Below are 24,079 nucleotides of genomic sequence, written 5' to 3'. Positions count from 1 at the left end.
TCATTTTTCTCTTGCCACTGCCTTGTAAGAAGTGTCTTTTGCCTCCTGCCATGATTCTGAGGCCTCCCCAGCCATGTAGAACTGTAAGACCAATTAAACCTCTTTTTGTTGCCAGTATTGGGTATGTCTTTATCAGTAGCATGAAAACAAGATAATACAGTAAATTGGTACCAGTAGAGTAGGGCACTGCTGAAAAGATACCTGAAAATGTGGAAGCAACTTTTGAACTGGGTAACAGGCAGAGATTAGAACAGTTTGAAGGGCTCAGAAGAAGATAGGAAAATGTGGGAAAATTTGGAACTTCCTAGAGACTTGTGGTGTAGCTTTGCCAAAAATGCTGATAGCAGTGAGGACAATAAAATTCAGGCTGAGGTGGTCTCAGATGCAGATGAAGAACTTGTTGGGAACTGGAGCAAAGGTGACTCTTATGTTTTAGAAAAGAGACTGGTGGTATTACCCCTGCCTCGAGATTTGTGGAACTCTGAACTTGAGAGAGGTGATTTAGGATATCCGGTGGAAGAAATTTCTAAGCAGCAAAGCATTCAAGAGGTGACTTGGGTGCTGTTAAACGCATTCAGTTTTATAAGGGAAACAGAACATAAAAGTTTAGAAAATTTGCAGCCTGACTATGCGATAGAAAAGAAAAACCCATTTTCTGGGGAGAAATTCAAGCCAGCTGCAGAAATCTGTATAAGTAGCAAGTAGCCTCATGTTAATCCCTGAGACCATGGGGAAGATGTCTCCAGGCCATGTCAGGGAACTTCATGGCAGCCCCTCCCATCACAGGCCCAGAGGCCCAGGAGGAAAAAGTGGTTTTGTGGTCTGGGTCCAGGGTCCCCGTGCTGTGTGCAGCCTAGGGACTTGGTGCCTTCTGTCCCAGCCACACCAGCGTGGCTGAAAGGGGGCTGACATATAGCTTGGGCTGTGGTTTCAGAGGGTGGAAGCCCCAAGCCTTGGCAGCTTCCATGTGGTGTTGAGCCTGCAGGTGCACAGAAGTCAAGAAGTGAAGTTTGGGAACCCCCACCTAGATTTCAGAAGATGTATGGAAAGTCCAATTAAACCTCTTTTTGCTCCCAGTTTCAGGTATGTCTTTATCAGCAGCAAGAAAATGAATTAATACACCATGCATTCTCCAAGGTACAATTATCACTGCAAATTCAGTAGTTTAATTGTACGTGATGCATTACATTCACTGCAGTTATTATCCTCCTGTTGCTCAAACTGTCTTATGTTTGGCCAACGGGAGCTTATTTAAGTTCATTCCAAATTCTTTAGATACAACTTTTGTTGTCATTGCCAGCTTCCTTGCTTTCCCAGACTTGGTAGAAGCTTTTACTCCAAAGAATACTGGCTCAAATACATGGTAGAAGCTATTTCTCCAAGGAATACTGGTTCACCTAGATTGTGACCTTTAGGTACCATTTTCCACTAAAATGGAAGCTAAAGTCCACAATCTAGAGACTAAAGGTGCTTATTAATACTAGATCTGTCATTACCTCTAGTTTTTTCAGCAAATAAAGCTAGGACATTTGTATTTTAAAAATGATAAACACATCAGAACTTGTACCAATATTCCCAATTCAGGACCACAGGTGTTAACATCATCATTCTCACATCTGTATCTCCTTTCATCTCTACCGAAAATTCCAGTTCTCAACACCAAGAAAGAACTCATTCATTTCACAATACATACACTTAGAATCTCAGAAGAACACCATCAATATCATTAACAACATTATTGAAAATAGTACAGGTTGAGTATACATAACCTGAAAATCCCAAATTTGATATGCTCCAAAATCCAAAACTTTTTGAGCACCAACATGATAACCGAAATGCTCATTGGAACATTTTGGACTTTCACATTTGGAATGCTCAAGCAGAATAATGCAAATATTCAAACATCCAAAAATATCTGAAATTGAGGCCGGGTGTGGTGGCTCACACCTGTAATCCCAGCACTTTTGGAAGCAGAGGTAGGTGGACTGCTTGAGTCCAGGAGTCTGGGCAACATAGGAAAAACCTTGTCTCTATTAAAACAAATTTAAAAATTAGCCAGGTCGAGACCATCCTGGCTAACACTGTGAAACCCCGTCTCTACTAAAAAAAAAAATACAAAAAACTAGCCGGGCAAGGTGGCGGGCGCCTGTAGTCCCAGCTACTTGGGAGGCTGAGGCAGGAGAATGGCGTAAACCCGGGAGGCGGAGCCTGCAGTGAGCTGAGATCCGGCCACTGCACTCCAGGCTGGGCGACAGAGCAAGACTCCGTCTCAAAAAAAAAAAAAAAATTAGCCAGGCATGGTGGCACATATCTATAGTCCCAGCTGCTTGGGAAGCTGAGGAGGAAGAACTGCTTGAACCTGGGAGTTGCGGCTGTAGGCTCTAGCCTGGGTGACAGAGCAAGACTCCGTCTCAAAAAAAAAAAAAAAATTAGCCAGGCATGGTGGCACATATCTATAGTCCCAGCTGCTTGGGAAGCTGAGGAGGAAGAACTGCTTGAACCTGGGAGTTGCGGCTGTAGGCTCTAGCCTGGGTGACTGCTTTCCTTATAAAACTGAATGCCTTTAACAGCACCCATGACACCTCTTGAATGCTTTGCTGCTTAGAAATTTCTTCCACCAGATACCCTAAATCATCTCTCTTAAGTTAAAAAAAAAAAATCTGAAATTCAAAACACTTCTGGTCCCAAGCATCTTGGATAAAGGATAATCAATCTGTAGAAGGTTTTCTTTGGTTCTTAGGGTAAATCTCATTAGGGATGTATAGTCAAATACAGTTGACCCTTGAACAACACAGGTTTGAACTGTGCAGGTTCACTTATACATGGATTTTTTTAAAAAAAAGTTACACCAAGCGTGCTTGCCTCTCTTGCCTCCCCTTCCATCTCCTTCATGTCTTGTGCCTCTAATACCCCAGAAACAGCAAGACCAACCCCTCCTCTTCCCTTCCTACTCCTCAGCCTACTTAACATGAAGATGGTGAGAATGAAGACCTTCAAGATGATCCACTTCCACTTAATGAATAGTAAATATATTTTCTCTTCCTTATGATTTTCTTAATTTTATTTTCTATAGATTATAAGAATATAAAATACATATATAAAATATGTATTAAACGACTGTTTATGTTATCATAAGGCTGTCAGTCAATAGTGGGCTATTAGTTAAGTTTTTGAGGAGTCAAAAGTTATATGTGGATTTTAAACTGTGTAGGGAGTTGGCACCCCTAACTTCCATGTTGTTCAAGGGTCAACTGTAATTGTGTTTTAAAGTCACTTGGAATAATTCCTCTTGATAATTCCCCTTGGTATGGTTATACTACCAACTGAATACATGGGCTTATTTAATTTTAAGTAGAAACTGCTTTATTAAAAATTTTGTGTAATTGTGCAAAATATTTACTTAGTTTCAAAGTCAAATTGAAAAAAATAATGTAGATTCAAGGAACCTAGCTTCATTCCTTGTCCCCTCTACCCTATTTTCTTTCCTCTATGGAAAACCATTTAAAAATATTTTTAAGATTTAGTCTTCCATTTTAAAATATCTTTTTCTCTACATATATTCACTCTTCCCTTGCCATTTTTTAAAAAAGCTAAATAGTATCCTAAGAGATTATTTTTTTCCACTTTTTCTCCTCCACTTGATATCCTGGAGATTTTATTTCATTGAAATGGTCCTTGTTCTTTCTGACAGCTGTAGAAGCCTCCACTGTGTGGATGTTCACACATAATGGACATCCATGGGGAACTTTTCATTTAATCACTCCACTACTGCTGGGCATTTGGGTTGTTCCAATTTGCTACAATTCAGGTTACAATAAATAGCCTCATTCATAAGTAGTTTTGTTTTAATGTTTTTGCCGATGTATTTTTGGGAACAGTTACTAAAAGCAGAATTGCTGGCTAAAATGGTAAATGAATGTATAATTTTGCTAGATATAGTCAATTTCTTCCCTGTAAGATCATCCATTTCACTTTTTTTTTTTTTTTGAGACAAGAGTCTCACTCTGTTGCCCAGGCTGAAGTGCAGTGGCGCAATATTGGCTCACTGAAACCTCTGCCTCCCAGTTCAAGTGATTCTCCTGCCTCAGCCTCTCAAGTAGCTGGGATTACAGGTGCCCACCACCACACCTGGCTAATTATTATTTTTTTTATTTTTAGTGAAGACAGGGTTTCACCATATTAGCCAGGCTGGTTTTGAACTCCTGACCTCAAGTGATCGGCCTGCCTCGGCCTCCCAAAGTGCTAAGATTACAGGCGTGAGCCACCGCACCTGGCCCATTTCACACTTTCATTAGCAATGTATGGCAGTGTGTTTCCCCACAGTCTAAGAGGTTTTGTCTTATCAAACTTCTGAATTTTTTCCAGTGTGATGGGTGAAAAATATCTCAATGTAGTGTGGTTTTGATTTGTTCTTTTTCCAGCTTTTTGAGATAGAAGCATAGATCACTGACTTTCATCTCTTCTCCTCTTTCTGTTTTAAACTAATATATCAATTTAGGATATAAACTTTCCTCAAGTATTGCTCTAACTGCATCCCACAAGTGCTGATATACCATATCTTTTATACTGTATCATACATTTCAAAATATTTTCTAATTCCCTTTGTGTTTTCACTGACCCATGGATTATTTAGAGGTGTACTGCTTAATGTTGCCAAAATAGCTAAAGATTTTTTTTTTCTTTTTTTTTTTTTAGATAGAGTCTCGCTCTGTTGCTCAGGCTGGAGTGCAGTGGAGCGATCACAGCTCACTGCAACCTCCGCTTCCCAGGTTCAAGTGATTCTCCTGCCTCAGCCTCCCAAATAGCTGCGATTACAGGCAAACACCACTATGCCTAGCTAATTTTTGTATTTTTAGTAGAGAAGGGGTTTCACCATGTTGGTCAGGCTAGTCTTGATCTCCTAACCTCAGGTGATCCACAGGCCTTGGCCTCCCAAAGTGCTGGGATTACAGGCTTGAGCCACTGCGCCCAGCCTGGAGATTTTCTATCTATTCTTTTGTTTCTGATCTTTTTTTTTTTTAGCTTAATTCCACTATGGTCAGAAAACATACTGTAAATGTTTTAAATGTGTTAAAATTTAACTGAGGCCTAATTTATGACTCAGGTTATGATCAAGATGGTAAATGATACGCCTTTTTAAAAATGAGTAGTTTGTCATAGTTGAAATCAACTTATAGAAATGTCAGTTAGGTCAAGTTTGTTTTTTAGTAAGATGATTTATATTTTTACTGATTTTTTGTCTGCTTAATTCTATTACCTATTGAGAGGTATGCTAATTTCCACTAAGACTGCAGAGTCATGTTTAATACTTGTTATATAACTTAAAATTATGCTATTAGTTACATATAAATTTACAATTTTCTATATCCCTAGTGGACTAATCATTTTATCATTATGAAATGTCTATCTTTAACCGTAGTAATGCTTCTTACCTTAAATTCCACATTGTCTGATATTAGTATAGCTACACCAACTTTGTTTTTACTAGTATTTGCATGATATATCTTTTTTCTTTTCTGAAACAGGGCCTCACTTTGACACCCAGGCTGGAGGGAAATGGTACAATCATTGCTCACTGCAGCCTCAAACTCCTAGGCTCAGGATTCTCCTGTCTCCGCCTTTGGAGTAGGTATGCTACTATGCTTGGCTAGGTTGGTTTGTTTGCTTTTTTTAGTAGAGATGGTCTCACTGTGTTGTTCAGGCTGGTCCCAAACTCCTGGTCTCAAGCAATCCTCCTGTCTTGGCTTCCCAAAATGCTGGGATTATAGGCATGATCCACTGTGCCTGGCTGGTATATCTTTTCAAAATGTGTTTAATTTCAACTGTTGCATATTTATATTAAAAAGCACATAATTTGGTTCATATCTGAAAACCCAGTTGATAATGTCAGTACTCTACGTGGAGTACTTAGTCCTTTTATATTTATTCTAATCACTGATATATTAGGTTTATCTGTCATTTTACTATTTGCCTTCTGTTTCACACATTCCTTTTGTCCTCCTTTGTCTCTTTTTAAAAATTAATCAAATGTTTATTCCTTTTCCTTTAATTATACACGTTTTGCTATTCTTTAAGTGGTTAGCCTAAAGATTGCAACTTGCATCTTCAACCTATTACACACTGAAAATATGTTATTATTACTTTAATTTCATTACTTTCTTGATAATGCTAAAACCTAGCACTTTATCCATGAATACTCATGGGAAGTTGATCTCATGTTAACCTTTTGGCTATGTTCCCTGGGAAATCTTCCCCTTGTGGAAAGCGATGAAAGCTGGAGACAAACTTATGCTGAGAAGCGGTCCACTCCTCTCCACTGTCCATAAAATGGACTTGACCAGAAACCAAGCTGCAGCTGGGCTGGTTGGCAAGAATGATTTTGCCTTGGTGCAGCTGATGCATTAGGCCAAACTAAGCATTGATGACTGGCTGGGGGCGGGAAGGAGACAAGCACAGGACTTGAGAGTTTATGTCTGTGACTGGGTCTGTGATAGGACAAAGGGGGTGGAGCAGCCGGCTGGCTCTGATCAAGCTGAGTTGCCTGCTCATCCAATGAGCACGGAGTGATGTCTACGAGCCTCTACCTGAGGCAGCGGGGGACAAAAGTAGGGGAATTACTCTGCAGCAGCCCACACGATTACATAGGACTATGTGGTAACCTGCATACAAGCTGGCGCAGTGGTAATGGCAGCAGCTTGGTGCAAGTCTAGGGCCACTGGTGGAGCCCTCTGAGCTGCAGCCTGAGTCGCGTCCTGAAGGTTCTGATAGCGTAGATGGATCAGATGGATTTAACCCTAAAATAGAGTCTGGTCAATGCCATCTGCTGACCGTTAGTGACAATTAATGTCAATGTGAACTCAAAAACTCCCTAAAGAGACAATTAAGAGATGTGCTTTTGAAGCAATAATAAATAATGACTAGTATTTTAAAGGCTGAAGCTAAGAGAACATACCTTTTGGGAACAGTAAACAGGAAAGGGGCACTTTTACTTTGTTATCACTGCCATTGAATAAGGCATTGGTTTCAACTGTGGTCCTCGGGTCAGCAGTATCACCTGGGAATTTATCAGATATGTAAATTCGCCCTAGAGCTACTGAGCTAGGAAGTAAGTCATAGGGCACCAACAATCTGTGTTCTGACAAGGCCTCCAGGTAATTCTTATCTACCCTAAAGTTTTAACTCAAGGTCCTGGAAGTCAGTCCATGAGCCTAAAATGGAAAACAATGTTGGATTAAACTTGTAGCTTTATTTCACTAAATATCTAATATCTGTTACAGGTAACATATGGTAAAAAATAACACTGGTTGGTAAACCTATCTGGACTGAGATGATTGTGAATAAACTACAAATACCTGAAGAAAAGCCACAGCTCTGAGCTTCTGAGTGTCAGGGTTCTTGTAGCCAAGCCATGTCCCTCTCCAGGACTCTATGCTCATGGGGCTATTATAAAAGATATTGATTCTTTTTTTGGAACTTAGGGTATCTAAGCTAGGGTAGTTCCCACAATTAATATTTTGATTTGTTCCCTTCCACCTGAACTGACACTTGGCAGAAAATGCGGGTGGGCAGAGAATGGCCCCTGGACTAAGGTGCGAGCTATGTGAGGCGGCTCACTCTGGAGGTGTACCTGATGCTGCTGCAGTGGCATGAATGTGAAATGTCTAACTGGTCCTAGGACTATCTAATGTGGTCTGTACAGTTCCCTTCTGCCTTTTATTGTTTTATTATTATTGTTATTTCATTTTTATTTCAGTTCCCATCTGCCTTTTATTGTTTTATTGTTGTTGTTACACATTTTTACTTTGGAAGATGTTACTGTCCTCGTTTTGTAGAGCCATTCTCATTTCTGTCTCCTTGAACATTTACCCATTCTGTGGCTTTGTGCTCTTTCCTATACTTCTGAGCCTCCATGTGGGATAGTTTTCCTTCTGCCTAAAAAAACCCTTTAGTGAGTTTTTAGTACAATCTGTTGGTAACACACATCTTCCAGCTTTTAGTGGTCTAAAATCTTTATTTAACTTTCATTTTTAAGAAGTGAGGTATAACTTACATAAACAAATGCTCAGATCCTAAGTGTAACATTCCCTTTTGACAATTAAGAAACAAAGACATAGAAATATCCGACACTCCAGAAAGTTCTTTCATGCTGTATCCAAGTCGTGTTGTAATTACTTCAAGATTACCCCATGAAGTAATCACTGATCTGATGTTTATCCCTATGTTATTTTCCCCTATTCTAGAATTTCATGTAGTTAGAATCATTATGCATTTTTTTGTGACCAACTTCTTTTGTGAGAATAATATGAGATTCATCAATGTTGTGGATGTTGGTTCTTTTTTGCTGAATAGCATCCACTGTCTCAATAGAGCACTGTTTACCTATTCTTCTATTGATGGGCACCTCACTGTTATCAGTTTTCTTGGCTGCTGTAAATATTTTTTTCCAAGTATTTTGTGGACATACATTTTCATGCCTCTTTGATAAATTTCTAGCAACAAAATTACTGGGTCATGTATATATAACTCTTTAATAAACCGACAAACTGTTTTCCAAAATAATCATATTATGTTCTACTCCCACTAGCAACATATGAAGGTTCCAGTTGCTCCACGTCCTCTCCAACATTTCTCATTGTCAGTCTTTTTCACTGTAGCCCTTCTAGAAGGTATGAAGTGGTATTTCACTGGGATTTTACTTTTCATTTCTAGACGACTAACACATTGGGTACTTTAAAAATGTAATTACTACACATATATCGTGTTTTGTGAAATGCCTAATCACAAAACTTACCTTTAAAAAACTGTATTGTCTTTTTAAAAATTACTAAATTGTAGTTCTTTATATATTTTGAACTCAAGTCCATCAGATATATGTATTGTGAATTTTTTCTTTAAGTCTGTGTCTATTTTCTTAAGTGTCTGTTGAAGATAAATTTTATTTAAAAATTTTTTTTAAGCTGGAGTGCAGTGACACAATCATGGTTCATTACATCCTCAAAGTCCTGGGCTCAAGCAATCCTCCCACCTCAGCCTCCTCTGTAGCTAGGACTACAGGCATTGCTGGTTAATTTTTAAATTTTTTGTAGAGATGGGGTCTTGCTATGTTCCCCTGGTTGGTCTTGAACTCCTGGCTTCAAGTAATCCTTCTGTCTTGGCCTCCCAAAGTGCTGGGATTGGAGGTGTGGGCCACCACGCCCAGCTGAGAAACTGTAATGAAGTCCAACTTATCAATTTTTTTCTTCTTGTATAGTTCATGCTTTCTAAGAAGTCTCTGCCTACACCAAGAACTTAAAGAGAATATCTTATGTTTTGCTCTGGTAGCTTTATTGCTTTAGCTTTACTTTTATGTCTATAATTTATCTCAAGTTGATTTTTGTGGATGATGTGAGGTATGGATTAGGTTTTTTCTTCTATACGCATATCCATGAGTTCCAGACATATTTATTAAAGAGATTTTACTTCCTTCATTCAAATGCTCTAGTGCCCTTTGAGGAAATCATTTGACCATATTTGAGAAAATCATTTGACCATATATGTAAGGGTGTATTCTTGGCCTCTCTCTTCTGTTCCACTGTTCTATTGGTCTATCATTTTGCCAATAACACACATAATGATTACTTTATTTGCTTCATTTTTAAAGGATATTTGCAGGGTACAGAGGTCTAGGTTGGTGCTGTTTTCTTCCAGCAATTGAAATTTCACTCTGCTGTCTTCTGGTTCCACTGCTCCTGCTGAGAAGTCAGCTGTCGGTCTTGGACATTTGAAAGTGAGTTCTTTTCTCTATCTTTTAAGATTCTATTCTCTGTCTTTTGTTTTCGGCAATCTGTTATGATGTTCTAGTAAGGCTTCTTTGTATTTATATCTGTGGATCACACACTTTCTTGATTCTGTGAAATAATGTCTTTCATAATTTTTAGGAAATTCTGAGCCATTACCTCTTCAAACATTGCTCCTGCCTTGTTCTCTCTCCTCTTTTCCTGGGATTCTGTATGTTGGATTTTTTTTTGGACGTGACCCACATGTCCTTTATTCCCTTATCTCCCCTCTGCCTCCACAAATCCCTTTATGTCTTTATAAATCAGTGTGGATATTTTCTAATAACCTGTTTTAACCTATCTTTCATCTTTTCTGCTGTGACTAATCATCTGGTTTACTGTTCTGCTTGTTATTGTAGTGAAAACTCATAAAATTTACCTTAACCATTCTAAGTATATGGTTCAGTAGTGTTTAGTATGTTCACATCAGGTAACCAACCTTCAGAACTTCTCCATTTGGGAAAACTGAAGCTCAATATCCATTAAACAACTTTTCACAGCCCCTTCCTCCCAGTTGCTGGCAACAATCATTCTATTTTCTGTCTCTATGAATATGACTACTCTAGATACCTCACATAAGTGGAATCATTCAGTATTTGCCTTTTTGTGACTGGCTTATTTCACTTACCGTAATTTCACAAGATTCCTCCATGTTGTAGCATGTGTTGGGATTTCCTTCCTTTTTAAGGCTGTGTTCACAGTATGTATATCCCACATTTTGTTTATCCATTCATCTGTGGATGGGCACACAGATGGCTTCCACCTCTTGGCTACTGTGAATAGTATGGCTATGAACATGGATGTGCAAATATTTCTTTGGAATCCTGCTTTCAGTTCTTTTGGGTATATATCCAGGAGTGGAACTGCTGAATCATATGGTAATTCAATGTTTAATTGAGAAACTGTGATACTGTTTTCCATAGTGGCTGCATCATTTTTTTTCTTAGTTTTTATTTCATAATCATAAACTTAACTCTGTAATCCAGCTATATGTGGAGGGATATAATGAAAATGTAGAACTCAAAGAACTGCAGTGAGAATACAAATACTATAGGATACTGTGAGCAAATGGGGTGGAACGGTGCTCTCCTGAGCTACAAAAGGAAAGGTCTGGTGGTTAAGATAAAACAGAAGTGAAATTTATTAGAGTTGTCTGCAGTTGGCAATGGCAATCTTCTTGCTTGTCTTGCCATTCCTGGACCCAAAGCATTCCATGGCTTCCACAATATGCATGCCCTCTTTCACCTTGCCAAAGATCACATGTTTGCCATCCAACCACTTGGCCACGGCAGTGCAGATGAAAAACTGGGAACCATTTGTTTTGGGTCCAGCATTTGCCACGGACAAGATGCCAAGACCTGTATGCTTCACAATAAAGTTCTTATCAAATTTATCCCCATAGATGGACTTGCCCTCAATGCCATTATGGTGTGTGAAGTCATCACCCTGGCATATAAACTCTGGAATAATTCTGTGAAAGCAGGAATCTTTATAACCAAATCCTTTGTCTTTATTGTTCAGAGTGTGAAAGTTTTCTCCTGTCTTCGGAAATGTGTCTGCAAATAGCTGAAAGGAGATGTCTCCCAAGGCCTTGCTGTTGATGGTGATGTTGAAGGGCACAGTGGGGATGACCATGGCCTAGTGACAGGGGCTGTTGGGGGGCAGCAGTGTCTGCAAAGCCAGCGGCATCATTTTATATTCCCACCAACAGTGCATAGGCGTTCCAATTTCTATATCCTTGCCAATGCTTATTAATTTTATTTTTTTTAATAGTGGCCATCCTAATTGGTGTGATGTGATATCTTGTTGTGGTTTGATTTGCATTTTCCTGATGATTTGTGGTATTGAGCATATTTGCATATGCTTGTTGGCTGTTTGCATACCATCTTTGGAGAAATGAGTATTCAAGTCCTTTGTATATTTTTTAATTGGGTTATTTTGTTTTTAAGTTGTACAAGTTGTTTATATAATTTGGATATTAACCCTTTATTAGATGTGTGACCTGCAAATATTTTCTCATAGTCTGTAGGCTGTCTTTTCACTCTAGTAATTGTGTCCTCTGATGCCTGGAAGTTTTAAATTTTAATATAGTCCAATTTGTCTATTTTTACATTTGTTGCCTGTGCTTTTGTTGTCATATCCAAGAAATACATACAATGTCTTAATGCTTTTTTCCTATGTTTTCTTCCAAGAGTTGTACAGTTTTAGGTCCTACACTTAGGTCTTTGGACCATTTTGAGTTAACTTTTGCATATGATATAAAGTAAGGGTCCAACTTCATTCTTTTGCATATGAATATACAGTTTTCCTAACACCACTTGTTGAAGAGACCATCTTTTCCCCATTGAATGGTCTTGGCATCCTTGTGGAAAATCATTTGACTATATATATGAGGGTTTATTTTTGGGCTTGCCATTGTCTAATTTGATTTTATACCCATTGACTGAGTTCTTAATTTCAGTTATTGCAATTCTCAGCTCTAGAATATCCATTTGATTCTTTTTATCTCCCACAAGTTCCAATTATCTGGGGGGAAATTTCCCTTTTATTTATTTTCTCTTTGTCTTCTATTTTCTTGAACACATTATCACTGTTATTTCAAGTCCTGGTCTTAACTCCACTGCCTGAATCATCTGTGGGCATATTTCTATTGTGTGCTCTTTCTCTTGGTTTTCAGTCCCATCTCTTGAATATCTAGTATAATTTTACTAAAGGCTTGACATTGTGTCTAAGAAGGTGTCGAGGCTCCATATGTTATCTTCTAAAGAGAGCATTCATACATTCTTTAGCTTGGCAAGTAGACAATAAACTTAATTTAATAGCTGACTGAATTTGGGCTGCTATGCCATTGTGTAAAGGCTACAGTTGGCAACGGTGATCTTCTTGCTGGTCTTGCCATTCCTAGACCCAAATTTCACTTACCCTTAGTTTTGTCCCTTCATAAAAGGCACAAATCTCCAGACTTTCCAAATGAAATCCCGGGATAGTCATCAAAAGCCTCTTGTCCTCAATGCTGGGTCTTGAACTCTAATACTAGCCTCCTAAAAACGGTTTTTCACAGCTTTCTACTTGGCTTTCTGGTCTCCTGTGTTTTGTAGCTTCAGAATTTGCCAATGTATTGTGAAGAGTACTAGGCTCACATCTGTCTTTCCCTTCTCAGCAGGATCTTAGCCCTTCTAGTATTCAATCTTATTTCTCTAGCCCTGCATGACTTCTAAAGGCTGTTTTTTTCTCTGCCTAGATCAGCCTCCTGTATTGTAGCAGATCATTCTCTCTTTTAAAAAAAAGCTTGAATTTCCATCTTTTTCCTCTTTATGATTCCGTTTGGCTATTTTCCATAATTTTCTGCTTTCATTTTCTCTTCTGCTGCATCTAGTCCATTTTTCTAAGATTGTTGACCTTCTTCCTTCCTTGTAAAAAACTCCTTAGAAATTAGGTTTAAAATCCCTTTATCTCTAATATAATTTGAAAATACTGTTCCCGGCTTTTCATTTTGTTCATTGTGTTTGTTTGAAATGCAAGTTTTTTAAAAAAATTAAGTTATTCATCTTTTTCCTTAGTGTGTATGAATTTTGAGTCAATTAGGAATTTTCCCCTATATCCAAGTTACAGAGAAATTCCCATGCATTCTATTTGTCCTTATGAAGTCATTTTGTTACATTTATTTTAATCTCTGATCCATTTAAATTTTATCTTGGTGTGTAGTGAAGGAATGGATGTAATTTTTTTTTTTTGAGATGGAGTCTCACTCTATTGCCCAGGCTGGAGTGCAGCAGCACGATTTTGGCTCACTGCAACCTCCGCCTCCCAGGTTCAAGTGATTCTTCTGCCCCACCCTCCTGAGTAACTGGGATTACAGGTGTGTACCAGCTAATTTTTTTGTATTTTTAGTACAGACAGAGTTTCACCATGTTGGCCAGGATGGTCTCGATCTCTTGCCCTGGTGATCCACCTGCCTCTGCCTCCCAAAGTGCTGGGATTATAGGCATGAGCCACCACGCCTGGTGGAATGGATACAATTTTATCTTTTCCTCTATTTAGCATTAAAACATACATTTCCTTTCACTGATGAGACACTGCCTTTACAGTATTCAAAATTGCCATATGCAATTAGTTTTCTATTCATTCCCATTGGTTTGTGCATTCAGGCAGCAATATCAAACTACATTAATTAAAGGCTTCATGTACATTTAATGTCTTCTAGGTTAAATCCTCCTCTTCTCCCACTGTTCTTTTTTTCAGTTTCTCTAATTATTCTTGATTGTTTCTTCTTTGAGATGAACTTAAACAATTATTAATAGCTTGCCTGGCACCAGAAAAAAACATGGCATTTTTGTTATTGCATTAAAATGACAAATTAACTTAAGAGAACTGACATTATATGATGCTGAGACTTCACCTGCAAGAACATGGTTAAGTCTTTCCATTTGTTCAAGCCTAGTTTGCATTTTTCAGAAGAGTTTTAAATTTTGGAGATTTTAGAAAAACTTGCCCAAGGTATTTTCTTTTAAAATTCTCTTACAACTTCTGTGTTTTTTTTTTTTAAATTGTATATATGAAAAGTATTTATTTTTGTATGATAACTGTACTGATTTCTGGCTTAATCTGTTTTGGTCAATATCCATTTCCATGCTAAGTAATTTAAATCTTTGGAAATTTGTTGAGTCCTTTTTTATGGCTAAGTCATATGTTAAGTGTTCACATGATAAACGTTCCTTCCTTGTGCATGTAAAAGAATAAATTTTGGGCTGAGCATGGTGGCTCACACCTGTAATCCCAGCACTTTGGGAGGCCGAGGCGGGAGGATCATGAGGTCAGGAGTTTAAGATCAGCCTGGCCAATATGGTGAAACCCCATCTCTACTAAAACATACAAAAATTAGCCAGGCATGGTGGTGCACACCTGTAGTCCCAGCTACTTGGGAGGCTGAGGCAGGAGAATCACTTGAACCAGGGAGGCGGAGGTTGCAGTGAGCCAAGATAGCACTACTGTACTCCAGCCTGGGCAATAGAGCGAGACTCTGCCTCAAAAAAAAAAAAAAAAAAATGAATTTTGTCACTGCTGGATGCAGTGCTTATATGTCAACTAGGTCCAGTTTGTAATTGTGATTTTTTTGGTCTGCTATAATAATAACTGCTATCAGTTATTATAATTTTATTCAAAACTACTTCGATTAGGAATATGTCTATTTATTCTGCCAGTTATGTCACCAATGCTTACCTTATATATTTTAGACTATATTCTTAGGTTCAGACTGTTTACAGAACATACCTACCTGTGAATTAAATCTATATAACTTTCCTATAGCTACTGTGACAAATTAACACATACTTCGTGGTTTAAAACAATAAAAATGCATTCTTTCACAGCTGTTAAGGCAGGAGGTCCAAAATCAGTATCATTGGGTCAAAGTCAATGTGTCAGCAGGGTTGTGCTCCCTTCAGAGGATCAAGAGAATCTGTTACTTCCCTCTTCTGGTTTCTTCTGGCTGCTGGCATTCCTTTGCTTGTGGCTACATAACTCTGCCTCTATTGTCACACAACCTTCTCTTCTGGATTAAGTCTCTCTCTGTCTCCTTCTTTATAAGAATACATGTGACTGGCTTTAGGACCTGGATAATCCAGGATAATCGGTCCATCTCCAGATCCTCAATTTTATCTGCAAAGTCCTCTTCTTTCCATACTGTGTATGTACATAGTTTTCACAGGTTCCAGGGATTAGAACATGGATATCTTTGTGGGGGACACTATTCAGCCTGCCACAGATCCCTTTATTGTTATAAAATATTCCACCTTAACTCTAGTAATGCTTCTTATTATAAAGTTTACTTTCTCTGACAAGGGTATAGTTATATAGCTGTTATTTTTTAATTTAATTTAATTTAATTTTTAATCTAGCCCACATTTAATTCTTAAGTTACACAGTCTTTCTCCATTTAACTACTGATGTACTTGGGTCTATATTTGCCATTGTACTATTTGTGCTCTACTTTTATGTACCTTTATCTTCCTTGACTTCCTTTGGATTAATCAAATGTTCTACATGATTCCATTTTCCTTCTATTAAGTTACAATTTAAAATAATTTTTAGTTGTTAGCCTAGAGCTTAAAACATGCTTTTTTACTTATTAAAGCCAATGCAAATTACTACTTTTACTACTTGGCTGATATCAATTAAGCCTTAGGACTTTTAAACTCCATTTGCTTCCCTCTCATCATTAATGTTACTGTTACCATGAATTTCAGATATACAGTACATAAAATTGAAACTCCTCAGGGTGTACAATTATTATTTTGTACAGTTACTATTCATTTACATATGTTTCCCAGTGTTCTTCATTCTTTCTTCCAAGTACATATTTCTATCTGGGATTATTTTCTTGATGAACTTCCTTTAATTTTTCAATGCAGGCCTACTGGTGCCAAATTCTCTCTGTTTTTGTTTGTTTGAACACATATTTGTCTTGCCTTAATCTTTTAAGAAGATTTTGGCTAGTTTAGAATTCTAAGCTTGCAGTTTTCTTATTCTTGCACTTTAAACATGTTGTTACCATGGCTTCTAGTTTCTATCATTTCTGTTCAGAAGCTAACAGTCTCATTGTTGCAACTGTGAAGGCAACTGGTGAATTAAAGATGGGCTACATATTCTTTGTCACTACCATCAGGTAGAGGATATTTTCCCTGTCTGTAATTTTGAGCAGGCCCCAGGACTTGCTTTGAAAGGCAGCATGGATGAAGTAGTGCTGCTTCAGTTTTATGCACAGGCTCTAAGAGGCCTGGCCCGGATGCTTCTGCTTTCACCCTCTTGGAGCCCTCAGCCATCATGTGAAATGGCCCAGGACCCTGCTGGAGAGGGAACTGCAGCTGTGCCCCAGCTAATGCAGCCACCCCAGTTGAGGCACCAGACATTTGAGTAAAGCCATCTTTGGTGGACAGCCCCAGGGGAGTCCCCACATGTCTGCAGTTGTGTAAATGACTCCAGGTGAGACCAGAAGAAATGCCCAGCTGAGTCCAGTTCAGACTGTAGACTCTCCAGCAAAGAATAGTTTTGTTTTAAGGTAGTAAATTTTGGGGTGATTTGTTAGGCAGAAAAATAAAACTGAAATAGTATTTCGTATTTAAATAGAGCATTGCCATGGTAGAAACTTAAGACATGTAGCACTAGTTTGAGGACTGGGTTATAGACATTTGGTGGAAAAGCAGCAGAGACTACTAACGGAAGCTGGAAAACCACTGAGGAAACAGGTATTTCAGGCTGGACAGAAGCCATGTAATCTACTGACAAAATAAGTGAGACTGTATCTTGGAAGATGCAAAAAGTACCTAGTGAAGTTATATATCTGGCTAAGGTTTCCAGGAAGAATGCTGAAAATGATAAGCAATTTTTCAAAAAACACCTGTAGAAAGGTATTAAAAGAGAGAAGAACTAAACAAGGAACTGCTCAGTTTCAAGCAGAATTTAGAGGAACATACTTTCAACCTGGAACTTGCAGGATTACAAAATAAAACTTTCTCATTACCAGCTTCTCCAGCAAAAGGTTCTGAAGTTAAAAAAAAAAAATCCAGAGCATTAACAGTAGGACTATGGTCTCAGGGTCAAGATAAAATAAAAGACATGCAATACAACCTTGTTACTACTACAGATGCTCCCTGACTTACAATGGGGTTACGTCTTAATAAACCCATCGTAAGCTGAAAATATTAAGTTGAAATGCATTCAGTACACCTAACCTACCATACATCATAGCTTAACCTGTTATTGCTTAAGTGTGCTCAGAACACTTACATTATGCTACAGTTGAACAAAATCATCTAATACAAAGCCTATTTTACAATGAAGTGATGAATATCTCATGATTTACTGAATAGTGTACTGAACATAAAAAATAGAATGGTTGTATGGGTAGCTGAAGTATGGTTGCTACTGAATGCATATTGCTTTCATTCCATCCTAAAGTAAAAGAGTTCTAAGTTGAACCATCATAAGTTGACGACCACTTGTACTTCAGAAAGATTTAAGCCAGTGCCTAGTGGATACTCTCAGTTAGACAAAAGGCATCTAAGACTCTAAAGGGTATCATCCCTGATTCACATTCAAAGTATATAGAGGACTTCTTGAAGAAATTTGTGGGTGTGGCTTCTCTCTGGGGGGGTGAGTGATTTATAATCTGAAAGTCCACAAAGCTTTTTAAAGAAGTTGTGCCAGTGTGGATAACTGTGCCAGTTGGGACAGAGACTAGAAGCAGGCTGAGAAAGCTATTCAGCTACAAAAATAGGACATTTCTCGTGGACAAGGAAAGACAGCTCAAAGAAAAAGTCAAGAACTGAGAAACAGAAAAGGTAGCCAAACCAAAATAGACTAATCAAATGTTCCCTACCCCTGGAATTGGGGGAACTGGTGACATACAGCCAGATGGATTTCACAACTGCCATGGGATTGCTATACGCCTTCAATTTCCTCTCTTGTAAATTTAGTCAATTGATGTGACATCATATCCTTGCCATAACAATGTAGGTTGTATGTGCAGGTTGTATTGGTCTTATTAAGACCAATAACTTTTTTTTAAATTCATAGATTTACAGGTGAAGAGAAGCTGTATCTGAGGAGTCTCTTCCATACACAGGAATCCTCTCTTATCTGAGGGGAATATGTTCCAAGACCCGCAGTGTATGCCTGAAACTGTGGATAGTACCGAACCTTATACACACTATTATTTTTTCCTATATACATACCTATGATAAAGTTTAATTTATAAATCAGATACAGTAAGAGATTAATAACAATAAAACAATTAAAATAATACACTGTAATAGAAGTTGTGTGGATGTGGTCTGCATCTTTCTCTACCTCAAAATGTCTTATTTTACTGTACTCATCTATTTTTGAACCTCAGTTGACTGTGGGTAACTGAAAACCATGTAAAGCAAAACCCACAGTTGAGGGGGAACTACTATACACAAGTAGACTCTGAGCCTGATGCCATAATTGGATGGGACTGTGGGGTTCTTGGGGTGGGTGTCATTTTGCATGTAGGAGGAATTTAAACAATTTGAGCCAGTAGGAAGACTTGGGCAAATGAGAGATGCCCTAAAATTCTATTTGCCCTCCTCTTCACCCATGTCTTATCAAGAAGTGAAGTCCTATCTGTTTCCTTGAATCTCAGCTGGTTTTGTGATGACTGGCTCTGACCAACAAGAATGCAGTTGAAATGATGCTGTATCAGTTTCTAGGCTTTGAGAAGCTGGGCAGATTCTGTTTTTTACCCTTCTGAAGCCCTGACCCATCACGTGATTATTACTGTGCCAGAGAGACCATGTGGAGCTGGAGAGACCAGATGGACTTGGAGGGATCACATGGTACTTAAGAGACCATGTAGAGACAGAGCCTGGACAGCTCCCACTCTTCCAGGCTTCCCCAGAGGCACCAAACATGTGAGTCAAGAGCTCTTGGGTGTGCAGCCCCAGCAACATAAGTGACTTCAGGTGAGATCAGCAGAAGTGCCGAGCTGAGCCCAGTGCAGACAGCAGAATTACAAAGAAATAAATGGCTGCTAAGTTCTGTAATTGTAAACAGCCATTTGTTTGTCTGTAATGATAGGTAACTGATACAGAAATAGTATTTTTCCTCCTGCCTCTTCAGCTTTTAATTTTCCTAGGTGTGCTTTTCATTGTACCTATTCTGCTTGGGGTCTGCTGAGCTTCTAGAATCTGTAGGCTACCTTTAATCCATTTTGGAACATTCTAGCCCATTTCTTCAAATATCACTTCTGCCCAATTCTGTTACTTCTCTATCTCCCAGACCCTATGTATGTTAGATCTTTGGAGTTTTTCCATCAATGTTTCTTTATGCTCTTATCAATCCCCACATTCCCATATTTTCTCTGTGGTTCTGTCTGCATATTTTTCTAGTTCACCAATTCTGGTCTGTGCTCTGTTCAATCTGTTATTAAACCCATTCAAAGAGTTTTCATTACTCTATTTTTAAATTCTAGAATGCTTATCTGATTTTTAAAATAGTTTCTAGTTCTCTGGTGAAAAGGTACTTCTTTTCTCTACTTTCTTCATCTTTTCCCTTATTTTTGTGAATATATTAATTGTAGTTATCTTAAAGTCCTTGTCTACTGAGTATAATATCTCTATTATCTGTAAATCTGCTCCTGTTGTCTACACTTTGCCTTGTTATCAACCATATCTTCTTGCTTCTTTGCATATCTAGTATTTTTTTCTAAAAATTGTATTCTGGTCTTTCTGTATAAAAGAAGCACAGCAGCTCCAGATATTAAAATATTTCATCAGGGCAGTTTTTCCCTTCATTCTATTAGGCAAAGAAGTTGTAAGACTCATCAACTCATTCCTGCCTGATAATGAGTTAGGTTGGGGCATGCAGTTTGGCAAGACTCAGTCTGTCTGGGTCATTCCTGTTCCTTAGTTGTGGCACACCAGGGATTCTGATTATTAACTAAGCTAGACCTAATTAGACCTAATGCTAGATTAGGAACTAATTTAGACCTAATCAGAATCCCCAGAGTGCCACAACTGAGGAACAGGAATGACCTCAGGTATCTGAGTAGGTAGGTTAGGTGTCTGTCTCCTCAGCCCTAAAGACTTCTTCCTGTTAAGAGGTCCCCAGCTCACTTCAGTCTCGCATCCAAGTAGTATCTAGATGAAAATCCTGAGGGGAAAAAGCCATATGATTATGGCTGGCTCTGTCATTCGGCATCTCCTTATTTCCTAAGCAGTGCGAGATGGAGATATTTCACTCTACCTTTCCTAAGTTTTGGGCCTAATCCTCCAGACTCCTGTGCGGCCTTAGATCTAATCAAAATGCTCCTTGGAAAACAACTGGTCATGTGTTTGATTTCCAATCTGTTAATTCCACCTTGAACAACTGCTAAAAGCTTTACTACTTTGTCTTTTTTCTCAGTAATGGCTTTCTCCCTAGGCTAAGGCCAGTTCTTAGCTCATACCCTGAATCAACAAGCGCTGGCGGCATAGGCAGGAAGACACAGCTGGCAATCAACACTCACTTTGGAAAGGTTCTTCTGTCACTAGTAATTTAGCTCTTTCGTATCTTGTTGCTTGCCTAGTTCTATGATAGCTTTAAAAACATGATTTTAGAAGTTTATCTGGTTCATTCAAGTTATCGTAAGGCAGTGACCTGCCCTGACCTACTACATCCTAACTGGAATATTACTTTTACATGTGTATTAACTTTTAATGTTATTTGACTAAATTCTTATATTCTTTGTAGTTGGTTTTCCATGGATTCTTTTGGGTTTTCCAGACATATGATTTTATCAGATACAGTAGGCAGTCTGAATGCCTTTGTCTATATTAATATATTCAAACTCATGTTGAGTAGTAGTAGATAGAGGGGACATTCTTGTCTGGTTCTTGACTTCAGTGGAAAAGCATTTACAAGGCACCTAGTAAGGTCCTGGCTTTTCTGCTAAGAGAGTGTGTGTGTGTGTGTGTGTGTGTGTGTGTGTGTTATTGTGCTAAGAAACGTATCAATTCTTACAGTTCTTAACCTAAGTTGGTATTGAATATATCCAATGATTGCACAAGTCTGGATATGATTATATGATTTTTCCCCTCTATCAATATGAAGGATGATATTAATGGTTTCCAAATAGTACATCAATTCCGTATTCCTAGAGCAGCCTTTTAGTCATGAAGTGTTTTTCAAAATATGCTGTTAGATTGTTTGCTACTATTTTATCACTTTTGAATTGATAACAAGTGAAATAGGTTAGTAGTTTTTTTTTTATGCCAAGTTTTTCAGACTCGGGGAACAATGATACGTTTTCTTTGTAAAATACATTTTCTTTTTTTGATACTCTGAAATATAGCAGCATTGGAAATTTTTGGTCTTTAAAGGTTTGTAAAAGTCCTCTGTGAAGTCATCTGGGCCTAGTGTGCTTTTTGGTTGGAGTTAACGATTTTTTTCCATTTCTTCTATGGCAATCTTTCTGATTTAGATGCTGTTTCTACTGAGGTCATTTTTTCTGCATTGTAGGTTTCTAAAAAATATTATTTCACCTAGGTTTTCAAACATATTTGAATAAATTATATGTTTTGGTCAAACTAGTGTGATTCTCTAAACGTCCTATTTTTATGGTCATGTCCCCCTGTCTTTCGAATTTTACTTTGGCAATCTCATTTTCCTTTATCAGGTTAGCTAATGATGTGTCTATTTTATTGATACATACCTCAAACTCAACTTTTGGATTCATTATTTCTTCTAATTTTCTGTATAACTAATGCATCTTTTTTCTTTCTTAATTCTTTTGCTTTTAGTTTGGTTTATCTTTTCATCCCAGTTTTGGGTGTTTAATTCATATCTTTTCTTATTTTTCATTTTTACTGCTACAGGTACTTAATGCTATGAAAATTTCTCTGAAAACTGTTTTAGTCTGTTCTACAGACTGTTATTTTGTTTTCATTTACCTTCAAGAAATTCTAAATTTTTTAGTTTCCCTTTGACTCAGGAGCTGTTTAAATGACATGTTTTAGAATTTCCAGGTAGGAGGGCTTTTATATTATCATTTATTATTATTATTATTTTGCATTCTGGCCAGAAAATGCTACTTTTATTTTTTTCTTGGAATTTGTTCACTGCTCTGATACAATTTTCACGAATGAATATTTTATGTTCAAATGACAAAAAGATGTATTTCCTATTATCAAAGTTCAGAGTTTGATATATCTAATAAGATCTACCTTACTGATTATGCTATTTAGGTCTTTTATATCCTTATTAATTTTTTGTTTGGTATTATGTGGTATATTTTAATGTTTCTATGAATCTCCCTTAGTCTCTGCTTTATGACATTTGTTTCTGCATTACTGGATATATAAATACTAATAATTATTACAAGTTTATTGTAAACTGTAGTCTTTAGCATTATAAAGTATATTTCTTTGTCATGTCAAGCTTTTTGGTCTAAGTTTTTCCTTGTTAGGTATGGAGATCATAAACTTTGATCTCTTATTTGTATTTGCCTTGTACTCTTTATCCATTCTTTTATTTTTACCTTAAATATTGTTAAATTTTATTTGGATGTTTCTTGAATATAGGATGTTTGGTTATGCTTTGTTAAACAATTTGAACATCTTGTTCTTTTCATAGTTAAGGTAAGAACATTTGCAATTATGGATATAATTGTTTGTCCTTGGTCCCTTGAATACATCTGTTTAATATGTATACATGTGTATTATTTTACTATATTGTCTATCTTATTTGCATACTGTGTCTTTTCAGGTTATCTTTTGGTATTTAGGAAGGCTTGTATTGTATCTATACAGTAAGGCCTTTATATAATACCATTACTCTCCCTTCCTTCACACTTTTTTTGGGCTATATTCTATTGGTCCCCTACTACAAACGGTATGGAAATCACCTGTAACCTTTTCTTATATTTCTACCTTTCCTCCCCACCAGCATTTAATTTGAAGTATCATTTTTTAATTCCCAACCAGTACCTATTAAGTAATCAGTGAGCTTATTTCATCTCTCATATATTCTCCTATTCTCTCACCATTTTTTGATAATTGTACCATAACTAAATTTTCAGAGGTCAAACAATCCCCAACTTAGGATTTTTCAACTCTGACAGTGTGAAAGCAACAGGCATACAGTAGAAAACAGTACAACACTCTCGTGAGCTGTAGCTGCCAGTCAGCCACATGATCACAAGGGTAAACAGCTGACACTCTATAATATACTGTGCTGCCAGATGATTTTACCCAACTGTAGGCTAATGTAAGTGTTCTGAACACATTTAAGAAAGGCTAGACTAAGCTATAATGTTTGGTATGTTAGGTGTACTAAATACATTTCAACCTATGGTATTTTCAACTTAACAATAGGTTTATCAGGATGTAACCCCATGGTAAGCTGAAGAGCTTCCATAACACACGATACTGTCTTGCCTCTCTTAGAGTCATTATTCACTCTTGGCTCTATAGACAATTATATAATGCTTGCTACTAGTCCCTTATACCAATGCTGCTCTGGTCATTTTCACTGTCTGAAGCTTATCTCTAGACAGTCTTCTCAAGAAGGGGCTCATGGAAACAATATTTGTTGCATGTTAATGGCAATTTGTCTGTGGACTCTGTATTGATGGTCGGTTTGGTAGCACATAAAATCCATGGCTTATCTTTTTTTATTCTTTAAGTATCCTAAATATGTTACTCCATTGTCTTCTAGAATGAAGAGTTGCTGCTGAAAAATCTGATTATATTTGTCTTCTTCCTTCC

General features: G+C 37.6%; 1 protein-coding gene and 1 pseudogene across 2 annotated transcripts in view; both read right to left on the bottom strand.

Annotated features, from left to right (window-relative positions):
- TTC17 (tetratricopeptide repeat domain 17) overlaps positions 1 to 24,079 on the bottom strand; it is a 146,344-nt gene that overhangs the window by 16,159 nt on the left and 106,106 nt on the right. The gene's annotated exons all lie outside the window — the stretch shown is intronic.
- LOC105527074 lies at positions 10,414 to 11,450 on the bottom strand (annotated as a pseudogene).

The sequence above is a fragment of the Colobus angolensis genome, unplaced genomic scaffold, assembly GCF_000951035.1.
Source record: "Colobus angolensis palliatus isolate OR3802 unplaced genomic scaffold, Cang.pa_1.0 Scaffold61, whole genome shotgun sequence".
NCBI lineage: Eukaryota > Metazoa > Chordata > Mammalia > Primates > Cercopithecidae > Colobus > Colobus angolensis.
Note: the sequence above shows the minus strand (reverse complement) of the source record. Positions and strands in the feature narration are given on the sequence as shown.